This window comes from Rattus norvegicus, chromosome Y, assembly GCF_021556685.1.
Source record: "Rattus norvegicus strain SHRSP/BbbUtx chromosome Y, alternate assembly SHRSP_T2T, whole genome shotgun sequence".
Taxonomy (NCBI): domain Eukaryota; kingdom Metazoa; phylum Chordata; class Mammalia; order Rodentia; family Muridae; genus Rattus; species Rattus norvegicus.
The window spans coordinates 55,451,662-55,463,530 of record NC_141555.1 but is presented as its reverse complement, the minus strand read 5'-3'; positions in this window follow the sequence as shown (position 1 = coordinate 55,463,530).

Here is an 11,869-nt window from a genome sequence, read left to right as displayed (position 1 = left end):
ACCCCAAGAGGGGAAGCACTTGAACAGCAGAGACCCGAGCGACATTCCACCTCCGGGATTACTTAGATGTACTCGGCACAAGTTCAGGTGCTCAAAACACTAGAAAGACAATAGATTCAAAAAATCTGATGCTCGTGTTACATAAATCCTTCAGAAATTAAAAAATCATATGAAGGGTTCAGTCAGTAAGAGGGCCCTAGATCCCAGAAGGGAACTGACAGAGAAGAAGAAATGGACTGTTCCACTTCCTCTGACGGTTCCTTAGGGCATGAGTAATCGAGTGACCAAGGATAGTAGATTACTGAGTAACCCACTGGCATAATATATATGTCGTATGTATGTAGTATGTGTATAGTATGTATGTGTGTAATACGTGTATATATATGTAGTATGTATGTATGTATGTATGTATGTATGTATGTATGTATGTACAGTCATGTGCAGTGACCTAGAGTTGGGGACCATATGATATAGTTGCTGGGAACTGAACCCAGGTCCTCTGAGGGGAATGCATATCATCTTAACTGACATTATTTCAGTTTCCCATCATTTGTGAAACATCTTAGCATCCATTGTGTCTTGTACTATGCAGTATTCGTTTCTTAGTGCAATGGTTTACCTTCACTCAGACTGGGTTTTGACGGTCTGTTGAATATATAAGTCTGGCATGGCAGAAGGATATGGGGGGGGTGCTCTGATGCAAAGAGGGACACTGCTCTAACTGCCTCAGTCACTGTCTCAGCTGGCCTGCACTCTGCAGCATGTGCCTTCTGCAAAGGCAACATCTTTCGGTATTGCCTGAGCTGACAGCCCTTGCAGCCTCCTCTAGATCCTCCTCTGTACATCCACAGGGTATCATCTTGAGGGATCCATGAAAGGAAATCCCAGATAAAATTTCTCCAGTGCTTACTAGAACCTCAGGCAAAAGCCCAAACTCGTTGTTGGGAAATAAAACCATCTCCTAGTCAACCACAGCCTGACATCGGGTCCTATTCATCCTGCCTGCCATTCAGCCCACTAACACTTCTATTCTGATAGGGTAAATGATCATATTTGTTTTGGGACCTAGCACATTCCAGTGTGGCCTTCATTATAACCACTTACATCTGAAATGACTCTTCTTCCAATGGATATCACAGCCTGAGAAGCCAGGTGTTAGGATGAAAAGAGAGGCTGGTGCATAAGCCAGACATTCATCCTGTCTGCGATATTGACTAACTTCATTAAATGATTTAAAAAATGTATAAATAATTAGAGAAGTTCGCACCCGAAGAATGGATTAGCACTTTCATGTTTATAATACCTTCACTGCTCTCTATATGCCTCTACTACCTCCAGGGACTCAGTTAAGCCAGAATTCATTCCCTGTTTCCACTCTAGATAAGGCACAAGTAATCCGTAGAAAACTGCTAAACTGAGACTTGAGGAAACCTGTTGGAGACATCAGTTCAGGAAGCCAGATGCCCTGGCCAAGACCTTCGAGATGGGTCTTCACAGAGTTGGCAGATTTGGAAAGTCAACAAGGTTGAAGACATGATGCCTTTCTTGGTAAGGAATTGGAGACCTGCCCTTCAGAGAAGATGGCTTCAAAGAATGAAGTCTTCAAGCACCTCTCCTTATAACAAGTGCTTGTTCCTATGGGGGTTGGGGGGCAGCTGCATTTCAACTCAGGTCCTGGAGAGTGACGTGTCCAGAACTTCATGAACTGGCTCAGTGTGGGTTGACTTAGGTGGAGAACCACTAGCTTCCTCACATCAACTAGACCAAGGAAGGATGGTCTGCTCTGTCTCTCTGCCTTGGAAAGACACCTTCATCCCTGTTCATGCCCAAGGCTTCCTATGGTCCTCACCTGTTTGCTTATGAGTCAGCTGAGGTATGTTGACATACCTCACTTTGTGCTAGCATTCCTTAAGATCTCTAAACCCCCAACCTGTCCTGTACACTCCATCTCTATTTTTCTATTTAGCTTGATTTATATTTCTTCAACAAAACATGAGCAGGAAGTGGATTTCTCAAATGGATAATGCTTGCAGTCTTCTAAAGTTGAGGTCCAGGTGAACAAAATGAATTGTGGTTCGTATCAAACACAGACAGGTCTTTGTGCCTATTTTCTTGGCTTTCGATGATGTTTAAAATGTGAGTTTTTGGGGCAGGAAATTACAAAATGGTAGCAACAACGAACCATCGTGTGTCTCTGTTAAGGTTTGTTTTATTCAAAGTGACAAACGCTCCGCCCATCACTCCATATTTAAGGAGGTACAGAGGTGAGCTAGGTCCATAAAGCGATGGGCTTAGGACCCAGGGCTGGTGGTTGTCTTCCACAGTTTGTCCTTCAAATATATCTTGCCCTCAACCTGTTATATCTGCAGTTCACAACCTTTGTGTGTCACGATCCCTGTGAGAAACTTCAGTCTCCAAAGTGATTACCTACTACGATTCATTACAGAAGTGAAATTACAATAATGAAGAAGCAACAAGAATAATTTTTTCATCAAGAGACGTAACAACATAGGAACAGTGTTAAAGGGTGGCAGCATTAGGAAGGTAGATCACTTAATTATAGTCCAAGAAAAAATGTCTAGCTATGGGCCAAATAAACAAAATACAGTATTTCCAGCATGCCAGTAACCTGGGATTAAATGCAAGCTTGGGAGATATTTTTGTGGGAAGCAGTGCCTGCTGTGAAATTACCAGCATGACAGCCCATAACTCATGATTGGAGGGATAATGACAGGACACATGGTGGGTCCCATGGCTCCAGCCACATATATAGCAGAGGATGTCATTGTCTGGCATCAATAGGAGGAGAATACCTTCGTCCTGTGAAGGTTCATTTCCCCAGCGTGGGGGAATGCCAGGGTGTTGAGGTGGGAGTGGATGGGAGGAAGAGCATCCTCATAATATCAATGGGGGCTGCTGAGAATAAGTATACAAAAAAAAATCTATGATAGCTACCTGTGACACTCTCCTTGATTGTATTTATCAATGTTATGTAGTATTGTTTCTCACAAAGAGAATAGATCATCAATGCTGACCATGGCCACACCAGGTCTGTTTGAGGGTCCATGCCCTCTCCAGGCTCTGTGGATGGAGCCAAGAGAACCCTACAGGGCTTAGTGAAGCACTGACTCTAATTCACATGGCCCTGACATGAAGAGGGAGCATATCGATTCTTCTTGTTTTCGCTATGACAAAATACAAAGCAAAAACTTAACGAAGACAGGAGTGCTTGTTGAGAGGAGTCGGATATGGATGTCTCCTGAGAGGCTTCGCCAGAGCCTTACTGATACAGATGAGGATGCTTACAGCTAATCATTAGACTGAGGAACAGGACCCCAATGGAGGAGGAGTTAAAGAATGGACTGGAGGAGCTGAAGGGGGTTGCAACCCCATGGGAAGAGCAACAATATCAACCAACCAGACCCCCACCTCCCAGAGCTCCCAGTGACTAATCCACCAACCGAAGGGTACACATGGAGGGTCCTATGGCTCCAGCCACATATATAGCAGAGGATGGCATTGTCTGTCATCAATAGGAGGTGAAGCCCTTGTTCCTCTGAAGGCTCATTTCCCAAATGTGGTGGAATGCCAGGGTGTTGAGATGGGAGTGGGTGGGAAGAAAAGCATCATCACTGAAGCAGGGGGAGAGAGAAGGGGAGAGAGGGGATCCAGGAAAGGGGATAACATTTGAAATTTAAATACATAAAATTCCAATAAAAAAGAGACAGGAAGTGTTTATTTTGACCCATTGTTTTAGTTGGTACTATCCATCATGATGGGGAAAGCAGAGCAACTCGAGTGTGATGGTCACATTGCAGACCTGGAGTGTGTTCAGCTTTCTTTCTTTCTTTCTTTCTTTCTTTCTTTCTTTCTTTCTTTCTTTCTTTCTTTCTTTCTCTCTTTCTTTCCTTGTTTTAAATTCCATATACAGGTGTTTCCCTTGCTTTTATGTATCTGTATAAAAGATCCATATACAGAAGCCACAAGAAACTTAGGGAAGAAAAGCAGGTATAGCTGTCCAATAAATGTTGATTGCCAAAGGAGGGGAGGGTCTTTATGTCCTCTCCCATCTGTAATGAAGTGTTGAGTGGCCTATTCTTGTGCCCATGACCATAGCCACAATAAGTTTAAGAGTTCAATGACTAGGTACAATCTAAAAAATATCCTTTTGCTGTCCACTTCCCCATCTTCTGGTTCATATATTCCTTTCACCCACTCTCTCATGATGTTCTCTGAGCTGTTGAGGAGAAGACTTAGCTGACCTATATCCACATGATTAGTTCAACACCACTGATTCCCAACACTTTGTCCAGTTGTACGACTCTGCCCATGGTAGTCAGAGGCTTCTTCTCTGATGAGAGCTGAGTGCAACGCTGATCTGTAGATACAAATATGGATATTTGGAAGGAAGTTCGACAATGTATTTAGCATTAGGTTCTTTCATAGGGCCTATATCACCCTAAATATAGGTTATTGACGACTTTACAGAACCTCGTGTTGAATATGCCTTGTATCAAATTGGAAAGCCACCGGTTACTCCCATGACTGTGATGCCACTAACACATTATGGGAACATCTTGCTTGACATTTTACCTTGAATGATTCACCCCCGATTAAGGTCGTAGATGATTTTCTCCCCTAGAAGCATACATAGCACTTTCTTGAACCATGAAGGCTATCCATTATAGAGGATGATTCCACCTCAACTTCACATTTACCCTTCTGTGACCTGTGAACAAAAGGATTCAGTACCTTCAGAAATAGTGTCTTACCATCAAGTTCTGGAGGCCTACAAAGAACAATGGCAACAGCCTGTAAAGTTGTTAGGGCTTTTGTGATCTCGCTGGTCAGCAACTTTCAGGAAGACATCCCACATCTGGCACTGTGATTTTTGCTTAATTTTGGTTTTCTGTTGCTCTGATGATACACTCACCAGAGCCAACTTGGGAAGAGAAATCTTTGTTTCATTTGATCTGTTCCAGCCCATCATCAAGGAAAACCAAGACAAGATTGTGAAACAGAAGCTACAGCTACAGAGATTGCTCAGTGGCTTTCTTCTAAGCTCACATTCAACTACTTTTACAGAGTCCAGTCCCACCTGCATAGGGCAGTGCTGCCAACAGTAGACCAGGCACTCCAACATCAGTTAACAGTCAAGGAAATTCCACCTAGACGTAGTCATGGCCAATCTGACGGAGGAATCTCCTCAACCGAGGTTGATTCTTCCTAGAATAGCCATCAATGACTAGACTAGAAATCAATGAAAATAAAAAAAGAAAAGAAATAAATATCTTCAGGAGGAGCTTGGCTTTTCCATGGAGGGTGCCTCCATTTGAACTCAACAGTCGATTTTGTAAATATATTCTGTAACACAACGTTTTATAACCCCTCTCACCAAACCCGGTTCTAACCTAATCACCTAAGGGGAGATGGAGTGGAAAGTAAGTTTTAAAAAAATAATTGGAGCAGAAAGAAATGCTTCTTGGAAATAATGCAAAAAAGGAAGCATTTCTGTATTCTAGATGCTTTCCTGGCATCATCTGTGCAAAGGTAATGAAAACCGTTACGTTCCAGTTACCATAATTTCCAGTGTTACAAATCATATAAATAATATTGCTTATCATTCATAAAACACATTGGCACTAATCATTTTTTTTTTGGTTCTTTTTTTCGGAGCTGGGGACCGAACACAGGGCCTTGCGCTTCCTAGGCAAACGCTCTACCACTGAGCCAAATCCCCAACCCCGGCACTAATCGTTTTGATGTGTTTTTTTAACTCATTCCTAATGTAGATCTGATGAAGTGGAATTGTTCGCCTGCTCATTTATATATGAGGGAAGTGAGGTTTAAATTTCGAGCTAATTTCCCATTACTCTAAAGTAATAAATGGCAGAGTAAGACATCCACACCTTCTCTGGCTTCATGGCATGGCCTCGTGAGCAATGCAAGTCACGGTACCTTGGCAGGGAATTCCAAGGATCAGTACATGGCAGCTGAAAGTTGTCTTGGATGCAATACTGGGAGTAAGGCTCAAGTCAGCCAAGCCCCACCTCAGGATTCCTGAAACAGAACACCAGAATATGTTAGAGAGCGAGGAGACTAAACTAATCATCTGGTTGTCCTCAGCAGGTTGTATACATCCGTTACTGAGGGTTCATAATTATGTTGGTCTTTATGGGGATGGAAAGGAACACTTATTTAGATCGCCACCTCCTACTATGTGCGACTACAGTGGAGACAATGCCTTAAGACCAAAGTTTTTTGTTTTGTTCGTGTGTGTGTGTGTGTGTGTGTGTGTGTGAGTCTGTGTGTGAGTCTGTGTGTGTGTGTGTGTGTGTGTGTGTGTGTGTACATGCATTCAAGTGCAGTGTATAAAGTATGGACTAATACATTTCTCTTCTACCTTATTCATTGAAGCAGCATTTCTCAGTCAAAACCAGAGTTCTCCAATATGACTACACTTGACAGCTATCTTGCCCTGGGTATCTGCCCTAACTCTTCCTCCCTGGACTGGGATTCTATGTGAGCAACAAAGCCTACTCATCATTTACCTGAGACCTGTGAGCCATCTCCTCAACTGCTAAGGTTCAAGTCCCGGTGTTGGGCCCATCTCCTTTACTTTTGTTTTCTTATTTTTGTTGTCTTGGTCATAATATCAGAACCAGGTTAAGGTATGACTGGCTCACTCAAACAATCACTCAAATCCCACAAACAAATGTGTCCTAATAAGGAGGAGGACCCTGCTGACTCTTTGTTCTGTAAAGTCTTACCTTAACAGATGAGTTAAAGGATGGGATTATTCTAGTAGGTGATTGTGGATGCTGTTGTTGATGTTGAAGGAGGCTGGCAAATGAGGGGCCACAGCTGTGTCAATTATAATAACAGATACAAAGCTGAGTGTGGTAGTGCATACCTATATTCTCAATACTCGCAAAGATCACAAGTTCAAATCCAGCCTGGGCTACATAGTAAGTCCAAGGACAACCTGGGCTACATAGAAAGTCCAAGGTCTGCTTGGCCTACTTACATGACTCTTCTCCAAACAACAACAGTTTTTTTTTCTTTTTTGGTTTCTGTCTCTTCTATTTCCGGTACACCAATTCCAGTGCTGTAGTTTGGGGTTGTGGAGGAGAACTTTCGTCATGTCTGATGGTCCAGGATTTCCCAAGCAGCATGGCAAACAAAACAGTGCAGCAAACAAGTCCGTTTCGATTGTTGAAGAAAAATATGACACATGGAAAGTGCTGTCTGAAGAAATGGCTCTAAGATGAGACAACGCCTCGGGAGACTGGGCTTGAATCTTGTGCTAGTTTCCTCATGATAAAAACAATGATGTTCTAAACCACATTCTGTTTTGGGAATACAATGCTGTGCTTCCATTTCAACAGTGCATTATCTCCATATGGCAACCCTGGAAATCTTGTCTGATATTAAACAGATTATAGGAGAGATAGGTAGAGAATAAACACTGTCATTAAAAAGGGATTATACGATGAATATTTTTTTAATTTTTGTCTGTCGTACCAGGTTCAGTGTTCTGCATAAACTCTAAAACACGACAATTACTTTTTGTTTTTAAAATTGCCAAAGAGAATGGACCATATACTTTCTATCTAGGTCTAATTGAGACGATGAAATACCATTCAATGCTTTAAAAAAGAAAACAAATTGTGTTTCATTGTCTTTTTTTGTTAATTTCTTATTTTTAGTGTTTTGGGGTTCATTTTAACAATTATTTTTTTCATTGAATTAATTATTTTCTTATTTTCTAGTGTAGATAAAAATTTAGGTTGCTGGTCTTTGTTTCTAATCTAAGAATAATTGTTTTAAATAAAGTTTCCTCTTAGCACCGTCATAGTTATGTCTTACATATTTTGATAGTATGTTTCCTATCTTCTTCTTTTTTTCTTACTGTTACATAATTTAATTATTTCTTGACATATGTATTACTTGTGAATGTGTAATTTAATGTTTCTAGACTGGGAGACTCCTGTTGTCTCTCATTGAAGACTTCTATTTTAGTTTTGTTGTATTAGCAGAACACATCCCTAGGGGCTGGAGATGCAGCTCAGTGGACAGAGTGCTCACTTGGCTCTCACACAGCTCTGGTCTCCACCTACAGTGGTGTGGTGGTACATGCCCATAGTCCCTTTACCAGGAGAAGAATCAAGACTTCAAAATCATCTTGGGTGCATAGTGTGTTTGAGGCCAGCCTGGGCTACATGAAACCTGTATAAACATATATGTCCCAAAACACATCTTTTCTTAGGCATTTTCCACACTTTGTTCTATGGTTTCTGAGTGTCTGAAAAGTCCAGGGGTACTTGAAGGAAAAGAACAACCTGGTGCTACTAGGGACTGTTAGTTCAGAGACATTGCCTGGTGAAGCCATCTCATCCTAGCTGGTTTCTGCCTGCCTCTGTTGCTGATGGGCTGATGTGTGTCCACAGCTTTACTCATAATTGCCCTGCTTCATTTTTAGCTGGACACATTCTTGCTTCCTGGTAAGGCTTTGATGGAGTAGTGACATAAAGAATTGGGGTATCCTTCATGCCCACTGATTCTCTCAACAATAAGGTCTTTCTCTGTAGAAATAGTTTCTCTGTTGCATACATTATCAGAAATAAATAAAACACTCTTTTGTGTTTTATTTTGACACTGAGTTTCATTATGTAGGTAGGGCTGGCCTGAAACTCACTTTATTAACCTGGTAGGCATTGAACTCACAGAAATCACCTTACTTCTGAGTACTGGGATTAAAGGGACATACCTGGCTCCTTCTCTTTTTAATTTGTTTTTTTAATTTTTCTCTACGGTGTGTGTGTGTGTGTGTGTGTGTGTGTGTGTGTGTGGGTGTGTGTGTGTTTTGACCAAAGAGTCTATCAGATCCTCTGAACCCTGATCCTCTGTAAGAGCAACCAGTGTTCCTATGCAGTAGGCCATCTCACCAACCCCTTCTGCCTGTTTTGTAGGTTTCTCATTGACGACGCTTGAATCCTGGCTTTAAAATCCTTGTTGACAATTCTGACAATGGTTTTCTCTTGGTGTCACCACCAGGGAACTGGTTTTTCTCCTCTGCTTTTCATTTAGGGGGATTGTCATGGTGTGACGTGATTTCCATTTTGACACCACTTGTCTAGATGTCAGTATTCCTGACACTGTGGGTACAGTGGCTGTGTATCCTTCATAAACTTTTGGTGGTGTATTGTTTTTTTTTTTTTGGGTTTGCCTGATTGAATAAAAGGGATTATAACTCCAGTTCATACCAACAGACATATTTTAGACGGGTCAGGAAGAGTGGTTTCCAACCTTCCTAACACAACCTTTTAATACAGCTCCACCAACTGTAACATTATTTCATTGCTACTTCATAACTTTAATTTTGCTATAGTTATGAGTTGTAATGTAAATATCTGGAATACAGCATATATGATATGTGACTCCTGTGCAAGGGCAATTTGAGCTCCCAAAGCGGTCTCAATCCAAGGATTAAGGACCACTGATCTGGACTTAGTGGGATGCCCTTACCGACGTAGATGGGTTTCCCAGTGTTGGTGGGGAGGAGTCTCCTCTCTTGAAGGCAAAGGATCTTCCAAGATCAGGCTTTTTCCTGGGTCCCTCTATAATAGTGTACACACTCTTGATGGTTACTGATGTATCAAGTGACTCCAGGCAGTTTTCTTTCACATCCTCGAAGATAGGATTCTAAAAAGGGTTCTGCTAGACAAAAGCAGTGGCTGAAGCTATCCCTAGTGATCTTTCCCTTTTCCTAATGGCTCCTTGTCCACGAAAGGCCAACAGTAGATGTCTGAGTCCATTCTAAGCTGCAACTTTCCAATCTACACTCTTCCTCTGTGCTGTTTCTTTAACAAAGAGCACTCATGCTAAACCTGAAACCATCTTGTCTTCAGTCAGCACTAACAACCTAGTCCTCTCTGCCAGCTATGCTTTCCCATATGACCCAGCTGCTCACAATTCTGAGGCATGTTCATGCTTCTATGGACAAACAGAATGGCACTGATTGGCTAGTGTATAATGACACAGATTCTGTATTATTATGATTCAGAAACCTGTAAATACAAGATGAAGAGACCATCGGCAGAGGAAGGAGTTCTTGTGGGATGTTGTCACCACAGAAGGGATCCAGGGGGCTAGGAATAAAAGAGAGGGAGCCAAACTCCTTTTTCATAATTTAACCTTTTTCCACAATAGCATCATTAATGGATCTTTATTTGTAGGTTGCATCCCTCTTAACCTAATCAATTCTTCACAACTACATTCCCACTGGGGATTAATCTTCAGAAAATAAATGTTGGGTGATCACATTCAAACCAGAGATGATGGTGAATATTTGGAAATCTATAGTGGGGGTGGGTATTATTCTTCCCACGTGGTGTACCCTTAAGATCTCTAACTACCTCCTTCCCCACGGTAGCCTCACTGAATGACATGAATTCCGGGTTATTAATGAGGTACAGAAACCAAAGCTCATTGCCATATCCTGTCACAAGTATCAAGCTCGCAACAGCAAGAGCCCAGTGGGAAGGAAAATATGAATAAACTTTATGGTATCTCTAAAGCATAAACCCCCAATTTAATCAAAACATTGTTTTAGACTCAGCTCTCTTATATCGATATTCTTTAAATGTACAAGTCAGTGGGCTTGCATGTGACTCCTAGTACAGGTTTATACTGTACATTAGCCATCTTCTTTCTCACAACTCACCACCATTTCCACCTGCACACACACACACACTCACAAACACACACACACTCACACACACACACACACACATACACACACACACACCCTGCTGCTCCCCTTCCTTTTCCTAAATGCCCAATTTCACATAATATCCCTTATTAAAATCTAAATTTTGCAATCATCTGTTTGAGTCTGGCTTGTTTCACTTAATATACTGTATTTTACAGTTCCATCCGTTTTTCTGAGAACAAAACCCTTTGCTCTTACACATAGATGAAAATCACATCAATGTATATCAACTTTTTTAAGCCATTCATCCAGTGATCAACAGCTAAGGTTATTCCAATGGCTTGTCTATTGCACACAGTGTGGCAATCAGAATGAATGTGCAGGGGTCCTGGTTAGTTTTTATTGTCAGTTTGACTCAACCTGGGAAAAAGGAGCCTCAGCTGAAGAATTGCCTCCATCAGAACGTCCTTTGGCACATTTGTAAGGATTTTTTTTTGATGGTTGATGTAGAAGGGTCTAGCCCTCTATGCATAGTGTCATCCCCTATGAAGGTGGCCCTGGGTTGTATGAGAAGGAGAGAAAGCTGAGTAGGTCATGGATAGCAATCCAGTACTCAGCATTTCTAAGTTGTCTCTGCTTCCTTTCCTGCCTCTAGAGTCCTGCCTGAGTTCCTGCCCATACTTTGCTCAGTAACAGACTGGTACTTAGAAGCCTAGAGTGTGAAAATTTTCCTCCTCAAGTTGATGGCTATGATGAGATTATTCTTCTTGTTGCCTACTTGTTCTTCACTTTTTTGAAAGTTCTGTCTGTTTAATGTTCTTAAAATGATGATATCACATGTTTTCTCATGGGCTCTCTGTCTCTCACCGTGTCTCTCTCTGTCTCTGTCTCTCTCTCTCTCTGTATTTGTGTGTTTGAGTGTGTATATGTGTATGTTTGTGTGTGTGTTTGTGTGTGCATGTGTGTGTGTTTGTGTGTGTATGTATGTGTGTGTGTTTGTGTTTCTATGAGTGTTTCTGTGTGTATGTGCGTATGTTTGTGTATGTGTGTGTGTGTGTGTGTGTGTGCGTGTGTGTGCTTTCCAGGGTTAAAAAAAATCCCCAATGCTTTAAATCTCTGCAGGTGCCTAGAGAAGGAAGATTAAGGGGAGAGAGG